Below are 15,435 nucleotides of genomic sequence, written 5' to 3'. Positions count from 1 at the left end.
GGTTAACCAACCTTTAATAATGATATGCCTTTTTAAGGTCACCATACGGCTTGATCCAACCATGTAACAGGCCAGTGGATATGTGTCAGTGAGTTCACTGAGTGCCACAAGTTTTATTTCTCTGGACGGGGACAAGCTTAGTTCAAAGGCTCTGTAGTGTTCACTGTACCACCCACACAGAACTTTTACAATAAAAAACAGACTCTCATGTATTACACACATCTGAATAATTTCAGCAAACTCTGGTAATCCACCTGCTGATCCATGGACAACTATCATGCCATTGCTGTAGGCTATGCCACTACTTGATGCATTCTTGGCAAGATGAACTTCAGACATGCTAGGGCATTTTAGCCTAATAGCCTCAGCCACTTCCTCCTTCAGTACATCAACTGGAACTGTGGATACATTAGATACATTTAGGCTAGATGTACCATAGGATGGTGAGTTTATGTGAAAAGCAATCATCATTTGATGTTTTGAAGCCAAAGTAAGAGGTATATTCTTAAAGCAACTGGTGTGTTGCACAATGTTCTTAAAGAAGCCATGCTTGGCTTCAAATCGCATTGTCCAAACTGCAACTACTGGTCCAAAACATCTTATCATCTGAAGGATAGTGCTCAAGATAGTGGTGCTTCGGTAGAATTCGGACATCAGGGAACAGCTCTTGGTACTGTCGTGGCGAAAATACTTTTCCGCGATAATAACCAAACCAGACCAGTTTGCCTTAGGAATTAAGAATACCCTTTATTCTTAAGAACGTAACGCCGGCAGGAAGGCTTCAGAACAGATCTGACAAAACCTTCCTCGAGATGTTAACACTTGTGTCTTTTATACTTTCAACATCAAATACATACAGTTCGTATCCCATTGACTAATTCCCCATGCATTGTTCAAGAGAATCAAGAGACCCCCCCAGGGTGAAACAGATGTATAAACTTCAAAAACGAGCCCAGTTGTAAATTCCAGACCCCCCATGAGTGAATCCTGTCCCTGGTGTTACCTTCCAGTCGTAAACTTCAGTTGTAAACCATTTGTTAGCTCCTAAATTACCCCATACACATCATAAACCTTACAACAATTAAAATCACACAAGTTAATACATATATACATATATACACAAATTATTATATACATAAAATCCAGCACAATTTTTTTTTTTAAGGTAACTAAATATTACTGAGTTTGTTCAGGAAATAAGAAATACAATGTACAGATGTAAATCGTAGTAGTCATCTTTAACTGCTTAGATCAGGTGTGTGAATTTTCCTGCAGTGTGAACAATGAATCCAGGAATCTCTCTCAGCTACTCGAACCGCAGTCTAAGCAGTTAGCAGCACTTGAAATAATCCTGTCCATCTTTCCATGTTCTACCCGGTTCATCTGAGATAATTCACAATTCACCACTACCCATCGGTTTCAGGCTATGTAGAAGTCCCTCAGCTGGTTTGGGTAAAGAATCCTTCACCTTCCTGTGAACAAAATTCAGAATAGAAAGCAAAGTGACAGTAACCAAGCATTACATTTTCCTTTTGGCCTGTGTTTAATTGTTCAGAATTATTTGATCCTATGCCTGTGTAGGGGTCATCCAAATAGAATTTCAAAAGGCCTAAAGCCATGTTTCGGTGTTTATCTCATCCTCATCTGCATGAGAATTATTGAAAAGGCCTTTGGCCTCTGTTTGTTAGTTTCAGCACTTAGTCTATTTTATTTTATTTTATTATTATTACTATTATATCTATATATATATTTTTTTTTAACAGTGCCCATTTCCCTAACCACAGCTCCTCTAATAGCTGGGTGATAAACACAGTGGTATCTCAGTTCAGAAGGTTTATCAAAGACAGGATGTCCTGCACTAAGAGCCTTTGTTGCATTTGGCAAATTTAGTTTTGCATAAATTGTTTAATTGGTGTTTCCCTCCCCCTTTTTTCTCTCTGACACATGGTCCTACACATGGGTCAATTTGGTATAGTACAGTAAAGTAATTTAGGAAGGCATGTTTTCCCTCTGAATGTATTTCTCCTGTTGGAAAACACAAAATTGAATGTTAGTTAAATCAAAATCCGGTGTGATCTGGACCTATAAACTAATAGTTTGTTAGTAAGCAGTGGCGGTGTGCAGCTGCTTTGTCAGCACTGTCAACTCTGGCATTGTCCTGTGAAATTGGGACAAAAAACATTAACATTTACAAACAGTCATTTGTTTGGGCCATAGAACTGCATCCACAAGTTATGCAACAAGGTAATGGTGGGCATTTTTCAAAACTAGTCAAAAACCTCTCTCTCATCAAATACAATTGTGTTCAATTCCTATGAAACACGTAGTTCATAAACACGTAAGCAGTTTTGCTTTCACTTTCTATAAGCTGTCATTAAAACCTGTAGTTCAGCAGCTTGAGCCAATAAATTGGATAGGAGGGACAAATGATATAAAAATATCACGTGTTAAAATTTCAGCTAAGCCCACTTGTTTCCTGTCTGTTGCAGCATCCGTGGAAGCAATTCTATCCACAAACAGCTCCAATTCAGTATTCTAATCAGGCCTAGAAGAAATAAGATTAGAATAATACAGTCACAAGGTTCACCATCTCCTGCAATTAGTGAAAAGAGCGTGGGATTAAGCACATTAAGGCATATGAGAATAATGTTTATTTTAGGGACTACAATGTAGTTTTTTATTCAATCACTGTTAAGTTGATAAGTGAAAAGTTCTCCTTTTAGTTAAAACAAAAACATCATTCAGCACCAACAGGGTTTAGATATGAGTAACCCTCATGATCACATGGTATAACTACAGCCTTTTCTGCAGCAGACAAAAAGAAAGTTAAAACTACTAAGTTATCACCATGAAATTGTACAAGGACAAAAACCATGGTCCACCTTTCTTGAACAACTTTTTTAGCTTCAGGTGTCCTTTGAATATGACTATGGGCTTTTAGGTCCAATGTCACATAACAGAGCCTCAAGAACATAAAAATAAAAAATATGGCACCAAAAAGAGCACAATGGCACCAAAAAGAGCACATACTCAGAAAAGTATGTCAAGTATGTAAATATCATTTTACCCTGAAAAAAAAATCATCATCCAAAAAATTTTTTTTTTTAAAGGTGTCTGAATTTTCCATTAAAACTAAATGCAACTCAAAATTAACTATGCTTGTGCCAAGGAATGTTAAAGAAGGCCTTAGCTAGATCAAAAACCATTTGCTATCATTTGACACCTGGCTGAGAATAGTTCACAGATTTTGGGATCCCAGATGCTCCAGAGATAACAAAATTTACTGCCTGTTTATTGCACTTAGGGATAAGTTTCTCTGGGGCATCATTTTTTTATTTTTTTTATTTGAAAACAATGTTAGCATTTAGCAACGAATGAAGAATGATCTGTAATCTAATTTTGGTTTGATTTGCACCGGTGCAGCCCCTTTTTCCAAATTTACATAATATTTATCTTTCCACTGACCTATCTTTGGTGTAATCAAAAAATGTGGCTAGTGGAATCACAGTCATTAAACACAAAACTGGCCAAACTTATTCCAAACGCGGTCAAAAACAATTATCCATGCATCGCTTCAATTTTACTGAAAAAACAGTACTGACTTCCATTCAGAAAAGGAAAAATAAAAATCTCCATCAAAAATTAGATGTACACTGGTCAATAAACCAGGAGCGCTCAAAAACTTAATCTGGTCCTTTATGCAAATAAGCAGTACAATGCAAAACATTTAAGTCTAATCCCACCAGCTAAAATTCTTTCCCTAACCAAAAAGTTTAATGATTATTTGTTTGTGTCAAAACATCAGCTACCAACTTCCATTCAGAACAATTAAGTGGACAATTTTGGCAAAATTTTCCCAGCTTTAGAAGAGATCAGACCCTGTCTTTTACAGAAATAGTGATACCTCCAGGCATTGTTTCCAATTTAATTCCAAAAGGCACACATAAGATAGCTCCCCATAAGATTCATAGGACAGATCGCAGAAATTAGGAACTGATGTTTTTAAACTCTTTGTTACTAAAACATATATGAGTAGAATGTTATGTTTTATGAATACATTAGTAGGTTGCTCCTAAGTTTATTAAAAATCTGAAATCTCTATACATGCTATTAGCTATCCAGTAGATACCTAGGTGTATGTATCATATTGGTATAATCACAATAAAATATTGGGTGGGTGTATGACTACTCATCTGTTGATCAGGTTGCCTCTTTCTCTGGACTCCAGCCCTCAGTTGTTGTAACCAGGTATAGTTTGTGCACAGTCTTTGGCAAAATGTCCAGTTAATCCACATTTGAAAACAGGCCATGTTGTCAATAAACGTTTGTAAGTCCATCCTGTATTGTTTTGCAATGTGACCTGTTCTGCCACAGGTGTAACACACAGCACTTGCAAATGATGATTTTCCTATTCCTCTGTCTCTGTTGCTTGGTTCAGTTCATTTAAGAAGTTTTTTTTTGTTTGTTTTTTTGTTTTTTCAGCAGTCCAATATCAATACTATGGACCTTTTCCAGTCGTTCAGGATAATTCTGCACAGTCTCTTTGTCCTCCTGTATGCAAGCTGTTATCTTTACTGGAAACACAGTTCTTATTCCTCCCAGTAGTCCTCTGACCACATCTCTGTACGTTCCATCATTGTCATACTCCAGTCTACGTCACTCATCCTCTTGAGCCTTTTCCTCAGGATGGTTATATGTGTCATTTCATCCCTGATATCAGCAATAGTCCATAGTCTGTTGATCAAAATCATATTTGCTGGACCAAAACTCCGTATACAGCAACTGAAGAATCACATTCACCTTTCCCATTTTGTCTGCCCCCACTGGTGAGTTTGTCATCTGCTTCCAAAACTGCAGGCCAGAACGTGTTGCTTGTGATGATAACAGCTTAATGTTAACGGGGAGGTGAAGTTTGGTTCTGTGGCTCCTCAGGATAGAATGCTGGGGGAGCTGACACTATTGCTTCTCCTGTATTTCCTCCATTTGCTGCTGGTTTCTTTTCCTGGTTCTTTCTCCTTCTGGCAGGGCAGGAGTCCAGATGAGATTTAACCTGTAACTTTTACTTAACACATAACTTGGTTAAGTTTGTCCCTACACTTTCTCTGTTCCTTCTTCTCATTTTCACTTTTTTTATACCGTCTTTTCTTTTCCCTACTTGCACATTCCTTTTATTTTAACTTAATTTGAACTCTTTTAGTTGTCTTTTACTAAAACCACCTTTTTCTTAAAAACCCATTTTCTCTGCCCACCTTGCAAAATGTAAAACAACATTTTTTTCATAGTTTTTACATAAATATAACACTAATGTGTGTACAGAATCTTAATTTAAACATGTATTTGTTTTTCCACAAACTTTTAAATTCCTTTTACTTTTACCCATTGTACTTCTTAAGTTCACCTGGACAGATTATTTAAACAATTACAACACAAACAACAAAGGCAACACTAGTATCTAACTCCTCCTACATCTTACTTCATCAAACATATGTTGCCACATACAACACAGACACACAAACACACCAGTTCAATAAACTGTTCAATTAAGTCACTCCCCTTCTCTTTTATATTTTGATTGATAGTATTAGTAATTAGTAATATTAATTATAGAATATTAATAATAGAGTAATCATTTAGCGCTATTATAAATAATATTAACATCACACCTTTATCATTAGTATCTGGACAGTACCGTAATTTCTATGCATTAAGCTAATACCTATGTATTTATATATTCCGGAATCTTCAGGTTCCTATAAACCTGGGAACCTCGTCTTAGAATCTTCGAATTCTTAAGTGAATTCGGAACCCTACACAAATTCTAGTTTGCACAGTCCAGAGAATAAATTATTCCAAAACCTTGTCTTAAAATCTTCGAATTCGGAACAAATTCGGATACCTTATTAAATTATTCCAAAACCTTGTCTTGGAATCTTCAAATTCGTAGTGAATTCGGTATCTGAAATAAAATAAAACAAATAAAAATATTCTAAAACCCTTGTCTTAGAATCTTCAAATTCGTAGTGAATTCGGTATCTGAAATAAAATAAAAAGTAACAAATAAAAATATTCTAAGACCTTTTTGTTGTCTCAGTTTCAACAAAAAAATGAACATTAGAACCTTAAAGAAAGTAAGACTCACTTCAGGGCTGTTGGAAAAAAGTACATAACAATGATGTGCATCTAAAAAAATAGAAATTATCTATATTCTTGCAATTCTTTTAGCAAATTTTTTAAGATGAATAGCATCAGTCATGCTGTGGAACAAGTAAACCAACAAATGCATTTGAATAATAATGCTCACCACTAAAGAGCCTTTGACACAGCACTCAGAGCAAAGTTGGAGGATACCTATAAAGTACAAAATAAATTATATTATTTCATTTAAAATAATTTTAAACTTTTTTTTTTTTTTAACTAACTACTTCATAGAAATCAAGTAAATCTAACATCTAATCCACATTTCAATTTAGAGAAACACATTTGTGGTCTGTTTATATAAATTTCAAACATATACTTTTAAGTGTTAAATCATTACATTTACATTAAAATCTCAGTTCAACCACCAAGATTTTGTTCAAAATGAAAAAAAAAATTTACTCATCACAATTGCACAACCTTTGGAACAGCACTCAAGAGGCCAAACAATGGCACTAGATGAAAAAAACGTCTAAACGTCAAAAAGAATGTTATTTGTAAAGTAAAATAAACCATAGGAATATACAGTGAGACTCCATAAAGGCTTTTATAATGAGAAAACTGACCAACACCGTCTAAAGAATTATAATATTATTTAACTAATGAAGTTATCTCATATATATAAAGTCTATTTACACAAGCGTTAGCTTGTTTTACAATAGTAACGTTTTAAAAAAAAACTACCATTTATTACGGATTTTAAAAGAGAAGTTCTGTCACATACATTTTCAAAATCTAAAACACATTCCGTGCAGCATTACCGCATAATAAAGGTTTCATGGCTAAATTGGACCAGTCTGGTGGCCAATCTTCATTAATTGCACATTGCACCAGTAAGAGCAGAGTGTGAAGGTTCAATTAGCAGGGTAAGAGCACAGTTTTGCTCAAAATATTGCAATGCACACAACATTATGGGTGACATACCAGAGTTCAAAAGAGGACAAATTGTTGGTGCACGTCTTGCTGGCGCATCTGTGACCAAGACAGCAAGTCTTTGTGATGTATCAAGAGCCACGGTATCCAGGGTAATGTCAGCATACCACCAAGAAGGACAAACCACATCCAACAGGATTAACTGTGGACGCAAGAGGAAGCTGTCTGAAAGGGATGTTCGGGTGCTAACCCGGATTGTATCCAAAAAACATAAAACCACGGCTGCCCAAATCACGGCAGAATTAAATGTGCACCTCAACTCTCCTGTTTCCACCAGAACTGTCCGTCGGGAGCTCCACAGGGTCAATATACACGGCTGGGCTGATATAGCCAAACCTTTGGTCACTCGTGCCGATGCCAAACGTCGGTTTCAATGGTGCAAGGAGCGCAAATCTTGGGCTGTGGACAATGTGAAATATGTATTGTTCTCTGATGAGTCCACCTTTACTGTTTTTCCCACATCCGGGAGAGTTACGGTGTGGAGAAGCCCCAAAGAAGCGTACCACCCAGACTGTTGCATGCCCAGAGTGAAGCATGGGGGTGGATCAGTGATGGTTTGGGCTGCCATATCATGGCATTCCCTTGGCCCAATACTTGTGCTAGATGGGCGCGTCACTGCCAAGGACTACCGAACCATTCTGGAGGACCATGTGCATCCAATGGCGGTGCCGTGTATCAGGATGACAATGCACCAATACACACAGCAAGACTGGTGAAAGATTGGTTTGATGAACATGAAAGTGAAGTTGAACATCTCCCATGGCCTGCACAGTCACCAGATCTAAATATTATTGAGCCACTTTGGGGTGTTTTGGAGAAGCGAGTCAGGAAACGTTTTCCTCCACCAGCATCACGTAGTGACCTGGCCACTATCCTGCAAGAAGAATGGCTTAAAATCCCTCTGACCACTGTGCAGGACTTGTATATGTCATTTCCAAGACCAATTGACTCTGTATTGGCCGCAAAAGGAGGCCCTACACCATACTAATAAATTATTGTGGTCTAAAACCAAGTGTTTCAGTTATTTTGTCCAACCCCTGTAGTTATGGCTATATTGGCCCAATCCAATGTGCAATACTTGTCACTTATCACTTCACTTTATATTTAATATTTAATCTATATTTAATCTGGACCGTGTACTGTATACTTGGAACTGCACCTTCCTGCACTTTTACTTTTAATTCCATTCCATTTGGTTATTTTGTTCAATCCATCCTCATCATTTATAACTGCTCTGTAGCTATGCAGCAGTGGCGATTTCTCTAAGACTGCAAGGGAAGCTCAGCTTCCCCTAAAATGTCCAAAATTAAATGGTCAAATATGTACAGTTGTGTTAACATTTCATTGACTACAAATGCGTTAGAATACGTATATCTCGAGGATGAGTTCGTTCAGAATCAGCTAATTATCACAAATCGACTCGATTTTCTTAACTTAACTCATACATTCCCGTATAGATGCATTTGCCCACAGAAGCTGAGCGTCTCTTCACTTCTATGGGACTGCGTTGAGGTTTTTTTTTCATTGCTTCGAAACTCGCCGGTCATTGGATAAATGCCTCGATTTTGTCCCGCCCCCGGACGCTGAGCGTCTCTGGGGGTGAATGGAGCTGTGGGCGGGTGTGGACGCTGAGCTTCTGCAAGATGATTGGAGGATCAGTCGAAACGCTGAATCCCGTTTTGATTGACAGCTAGTTTGAGCGCTACACCGTCACTTCTCAAACTCAAACTCAGAAGAGGCTTTATTGGCATGACAAATAGGGACATTCGTATTGCCAAAGCAATACACTTCATTAGTCACTTAATCACTAGGAGCTTCAGTCCCATCGCGGATTTTGCAAGTGAAGTCGAAAGACAAACTGCTGTAACCCATTTCAGGCCATTTTCTTGTAAAAGGAACAGAGGGCAGAATTTATGTGTAAATAAATTGACAAATTTTATGATGTAAGCCGACAATGAGCTTCCCCTCTTTGAAAGACCAGCAGCCGCCACTGCTATGCAGTATATGTAAAACTCAGGTTACATTCAATCTGTCAAAGTGTTTGTACTTTTTTCGAATTTATATTGTTGTATTTTTTCTTTATAGTGTGTATTTGATTTGATTTGATGTACAATGCTACTGGGACTCTAATTTCCTTCGGGATCAATAAAGTATCTGTCTGTCTATCTATCTATCTATCTATCTATCTATCTATCTATCTATCTATCTATCTATCTATCTATCTATCTATCTATCTATCTATCTATCTATCTATCTATCTATCTATCTAATACCTGCTCTGTGGGGGTCCTGACCATTGAAGAACAGCATGAAAGGGGGTAACAAAACATGTAGAAACAAATAAACTACAGTCAGTAATTTTAGAACTACAAAGTGCTTCTATATGGTAAGTGGAGCTGATAACATGGACAGTGAGTGTAGAAACCAGGAGGTGATTTTAATATATTTATTCTGTTTGCTTTATCCTGGTCAGGGTTGTGGTGGGTCCGATTAATTGAGCAAAAGGCAGAAACACACACACACACACACACACACACACACACACACCTCTTTACTAGAAAATCTTTTCATTCTTTTATGTTTTAGTTTCTTTGTGTTTATTTGACTTTTTCCAGCTTCTGTTTTTTTTATAAGAATTAAAACCTAAAAGAAACCTGAAGAATCTCAGTATGAATGAAAGTCTCTGTTGTGAATGTTGGTTCGGATCCACTGCTGAGCTTCTGCTGAGCTTCTTCACGGTTCGATTCGATTCTCTAGATCAGAGGTCACTAACAGGCGGACCACGGTCCGGGTCCGGACCCAGAAGCTGTCCCATACGGACCCGGACCTATAGCCAAAACAGAAAGTTAGGATTTGAAACCTGACGGAGCGCTTCTATTTTAACCGGCGCAGCTTTTGTAGTCTTTACGGTAGCGGTTTAGCGGATGAGAACCAATCACTTGACACCACTCAGCCAATCAAGTCTGTGCATTCCAGCCGGTAAACACTGCGACTGCAGTGCAGACAGTTGAGAGAGTTAGAGGCGAGTTACATGTGAAAAGACGGTGGAAATTAAAAGAAAGATAGCGAATGTAGAAAAAATTAAGGGAGAGATACAGACAACTGTGCAGGAGAAAGTTGAGAAAAAGACGAGTGAGACAGGAGACAAATGGCGCTCTCCAAAAAAGAAACGTGTACAGCGAAATTACAGCATTTAATGATGGAGAGACTCATTTCTGTTCTTACTTCCCACTGGAACACAATTTATTGTCCGGTCCGGGTCCTCTCTGTGTGTGCATGTTCTCCCCGTGTCCGCATGGGTTTCCTTCGGTGCTCCGGTTTCCTCCCACAGTCCAAAAACATGCAAGTGAGGTGTATTGGAGATACTAAATTGTCCATGACTGTGTTCGATATAACCTTGTGACCTGATGAATCTCGTGTAATGAGTAACTACCGTTCCTGTCATGAATGTATCCAAAGTGTAAAACATGACGTTAAAATCCTAATAAATAAACAGACATTTGATTTGACAGTTATTGATAACATGCAGATGTTGATACAACTACTAGGCTACATTATACTATATTGTATATATGTTATAGTGGTTAAGGTACTGGACTAATAAACAGAAGGTTGCCGGTTCAAGCCCCGCCACCACCAAGTTGCCACTGTTGGGTCCCTGAGCAAGGCCCTTAACACTCAATTGCTCATTGTGTTCCGCTCATTGTGTAAGTCGCTTTGGATAAAAGCGTCTGCTAAATGCTGAAAATGTAAATGTAAATATCAATATATTTACATTATATATATATATATAGTTAAACATTTCGGACCTTCGCTTCAAGAAATTTTCTCTAACTGGACCCCTTTAAATTTTAGTTGAATACCCCTGCTCTAGATGATTGTGTGTAAAATCTCATCACAAACACGATTCCTACAACCAGCATTCATCTGACACCAGCTTTATTGATGGAGAAGAAGGGAAAGGGAAGAGAAGGAAGCAGCCGGCCGGAGATATTCACGTTCTCAGCTAGATCCACATCTCGTTTCAGAACCTGGGTAAGGAGCGGGCGTCACGTCTTCGGCTTTATTTGCTACGGAGCTCTGTTCTGCCCCCAAGAGGAAATGATTTAATTTTCCAGATCTAAGAGTTCCACAGGGTAGAAGACATGCTGAGCAGGTACATCAAGAATATGACGATGCTGAGATAACTGATGATGCTCTGTATGGGGTGGTGAAGCCAGAATCCTGGTACTGGAGGAGCCCAACATCTCTCAAGATGAAGCTCAGCTCACAAAGTCCCAGAATTCCTTCAGAAATCCAACACGAGGTGTTGAAGCCAGAATCCTGGTACTGGAGGAGCCCAACATCTAAGATGATCAAGCTCAGCTCACAAAGTCCCAGAATTCCTTCAGAAATCCAACACTTGAGGTGTTGAAGCCAGAATCCTGGTACTGGAGGAGCCCAACATCTAAGATGATCAAGCTCAGCTCACAAAGTCCCAGAATTCCTTCAGAAATCCAACACTTGAGGTGTTGAAGCCAGAATCCTGGTACTGGAGGAGCCCAACATGTAAGAAGATGAAGCTCAGCTCACAAAGTCCCAGAATTCCTTCAGAAATCCAACACTTGAGGTGTTGAAGCCAGAATCCTGGTACTGGAGGAGCCCAACATCTAAGATGATCAAGCTCAGCTCACAAAGTTCCAGAATTCCTTCAGAAATCCAACACTTGAGGTGTTGAAGCCAGAATCCTGGTACTGGAGGAGCCCAACATCTAAGATGATCAAGCTCAGCTCACAAAGTCCCAGAATTCCTTCAGAAATCCAACACTTGAAGTGTTGAAGCCAGAATCCTGGTACTGGAGGAGCCCAACATCTCTCAAGATGAAGCTCAGCTCACAAAGTCCCAGAATTCTTTCAGAAATCCAACACTTGAGGTGTTGAAGCCAGAATCCTGGTACTGGAGGAGCCCAACATCTAAGATGATCAAGCTCAGCTCACAAAGTCCCAGAATTCCTTCAGAAAGCCAACACTTGAGGTGTTGAAGCCAGAATCCTGGTACTGGAGGAGCCCAACATCTAAGATGATCAAGCTCAGCTCACAAAGTGCCAGAATTCCTTCAGAAATCCAACACTTGAGGTGTTGAAGCCAGAATCCTGGTACTGGAGGAGCCCAACATCTAAGATGATCAAGCTCAGCTCACAAAGTCCCAGAATTCCTTCAGAAAGCCAACACTTGAGGTGTTGAAGCCAGAATCCTGGTACTGGAGGAGCCCAACATCTAAGATGATCAAGCTCAGCTCACAAAGTCCCAGAATTCCTTCAGAAATCCAACACTTGAGGTGTTGAAGCCAGAATCCTGGTACTGGAGGAGCCCAACATCTAAGATGATCAAGCTCAGCTCACAAAGTCCCAGAATTCCTTCAGAAATCCAACACTTGAGGTGTTTAAGCCAGAATCCTGGTACTGGAGGAGCCCAACATCTAAGAAGATGAAGCTCAGCTTACAAAGTCCCAGAATTCCTTCAGAAATCCCACACTTGAGGTGTTGAAGCCAGAATCCTGGTACTGGAGGAGCCCAACATCTAAGAAGATGAAGCTCAGCTCACAAAGTCCCAGAATTCCTTCAGAAATCCAACACTTGAGGTGTTGAAGCCAGAATCCTGGTACTGGGGGAGCCCAACATCTAAGATGATCAAGCTCAGCTCACAAAGTCCCAGAATTCCTTCTGAAATCCAACACCACCACCACGAGCAACCAACAGTTCTCAGAAGCACCCGGAACTAGAGATGTACCGATCAGGGTTTTTGGCACCGATTTCGATCTCTAATCTTCTTTGAGGGTGATAGGCCGATAGCCGATTCGGATTGGGGGGGGGGTTGACGGGGGGTTTACTTTTTAAACTAAAGCAATTTATTTTTTCACCCACAGGAGACATATTTCATTAGTCTAACTGACCACACACGCAGGTTTAATGTTATCCAGTTCAGTCTGAAAAAAACTTGAAATAGGGAAACAGTGAAGATAAACCGGTGCCAAATGCTGCCACGTGTGTGTGTGTGTGTGTGTGTCTTTAAGAGAGACGATCTGTTCGCAGTATTGATATAAGTGATTCACGAGTCGATTCATTTTATGCGAAGCGTTTCTCTTCTCAGTTATCTCTCCGTGTTAATTAATTAATTAATTAATGTCGTGGTTTTAAATAAACACCAGCTACTACAGAACATTCTGTGTGACTCTCTTACATTAAAAAGCTTCATTAAACCGCTATTACCACAGAGCGGTAACCGAGTCAGAGTCGTTCTGTCTGTGGAGCTAAAAGTTTTCTGTCAGTCACTGCAAATGATCCTGAACTAACCAACTTAGTAACTAATAAACTTTTGCCTCCGATTGGCTCTGTAACGTTTTCTGCTCTCATCTACATCAAAAGCAAGAACCGCTTACGATTTACCAAAGTGAACCACGAGTTCATATAATGTGCTCATAGAATTGACTTAGATGGGGTCGGGTTGAATTATCTTTTTAAAGTAAATATTTCAATCGGCAAAATTCCATCGTATGTATGATGCACAACGTTAATTATGTTATTTTAGGTTGTAAAGTGCGATGTTTGTTGAATGGTGATACGATGGTTGGAGCTTTGTAGCTCAATGTCTGGATCAATCCACTGAGCTGTTAAGCTTAACATGGAGATGATGTTTGTATATCACACGATCGGATCTGCTGAATTTAGGAAATATCGGCCGATCGCATATTTTGATAAAAAATCGGCCGATTTCGATACATAGCCGATCGATCCTCCCATCTCTACCAGGAACCACAGACTCTGGTATCATGAGGACTTCTGGTACCAAGATGGAACCAAGTCTGTGGAACAGCGATCGTATCCTGCACAGAGAAGTTTAAGACAACCCCGACCCTAAGAGCACCGGAGAACATTCCGGTACACCGGAGCTCTCAACCACGAAGCTCTCAGCCAAGAAGCAAGAGGGAGCAAGAGGGAACAAGATGGACCGGTCCAGGTCTGGAGGGACCAACATGGGGCAGAACGCAGCAGTGCCAGGCGGATGGTAAAGGGAACGGCATTTTCACGTCGATAAAAGCTGAAGTCCTGAAGGTGAAAAAGCTGGTTTAAGTTCTGAATCTTCTGCTCCTCACCAAAATGATCTTACATGGAGAATTGTCTGAGAATGTGCTATATAGCTGAGGAGGGAATATCATTTGGGGGATTGTGGGGAAATTAGAGGGGGGAAACTTTGTTTGATCTCTTGTTGCAGATCCTCTTCATGGTCTGCCAGGATCTTCTGAAGAATCCCAGGATCTGGTCCTTCTTCTTCTTCTTCTTTTTCTTCATCTTTTCTGCGGTGCCTTTGGATGAGAGAAGAAGAATGAAACACGGTTTGGTGATGATGGTTTGATGAAGAACTGGATGTAGAGCCGTTACTCACAGATTGCTTCTTTAGCTGGAGCTTCAGCGGGCAGCTTCTTTACCGGCTGAACCAGGATCTTCCTGCAGCTTGGATCGATTTCTGGTATCGGGTCAGTCATGGTGGATTTCTCACTCTTCTCCTTTTGACCAAAAGTATCCTTGATCTCGTCCAGGACAGAGTTGGTCTGCTGACAGGAGGCCACATTAAGCTCCTTTGACATGATGCTGATGGTGGACTCAGGGCCCCTGACCTTCTGGTCCTTATTTTGAGGGACGTTGGTCACCTCGATCTTATCCAGGACGGAGTCGGTCAGCTGACAGGAGGCCACATTAAGCTCTTCTGACATGATGCTGATGGTGGACTCAGCGCCCCCAACCTTCTCGTCCTTATTTTGGGGGACGTTGGTCACCTCATCCTCATCCAGGACAGAGTCGGTCAGCGGGGAGGAGGCCACATTAAGCTCCTCTGACATGACGCTGATGCTGGACTTAGTGACCCCAACCTTCTCTTCCACACTATTGGGCAGGTGGACGTAGGTGCTCCCCAGTGAGTCCTGGACCTGCTTGGTAACGATCTCCATGTTTGATCTCTTGTTGAAGATCCTCTTCGTGGTCTGCCAGGATCTTCTGAAGAATCCCAGGATCTGGTCCTTCTTCTTCTTCTTCTTCATCTTTTCTGCAGTGCCTTTGGATGAGAGAAGAAGAATGAAACACGGTTTGGTGATGATGGTTTGATGAAGAACTGGATGTGGAGCCGTTACTCACAGATTGCTTCTTTAGCTGGAGCTTCAGCGGGCAGCTTCTTTACCGGCTGAACCAGGATCTTCCTGCAGGTTGGATCGATTTCTGGTATCGGGTCAGTCATGGTGGATTTCTCACTCTTCTCCTTTTGACCAAAAGTGTCC

The 15,435-nt window shown here is 40.1% G+C and overlaps 1 long non-coding RNA gene across 1 annotated transcript; it reads right to left on the bottom strand.

Annotated features, from left to right (window-relative positions):
* Nucleotides 1-9,645: 9,645 nt before the first annotated feature.
* LOC134320277 (uncharacterized) lies at nt 9,646-14,605 on the bottom strand. The gene is made up of 3 exons (XR_010013637.1): nt 14,550-14,605; nt 14,260-14,469; nt 9,646-10,609 (listed from the first exon to the last, which is right to left on the bottom strand). It is a non-coding gene; the product is annotated as an uncharacterized LOC134320277 (long non-coding RNA).
* Between the last annotated feature and the right edge of the window lie 830 nt (nt 14,606-15,435).

The sequence above is a fragment of the Trichomycterus rosablanca genome, chromosome 9 (genome assembly GCF_030014385.1).
Source record: "Trichomycterus rosablanca isolate fTriRos1 chromosome 9, fTriRos1.hap1, whole genome shotgun sequence".
Classification (NCBI taxonomy): Eukaryota; Metazoa; Chordata; class Actinopteri; order Siluriformes; family Trichomycteridae; genus Trichomycterus; species Trichomycterus rosablanca.
This window is presented reverse-complemented; position numbering and strand designations above follow the sequence as displayed.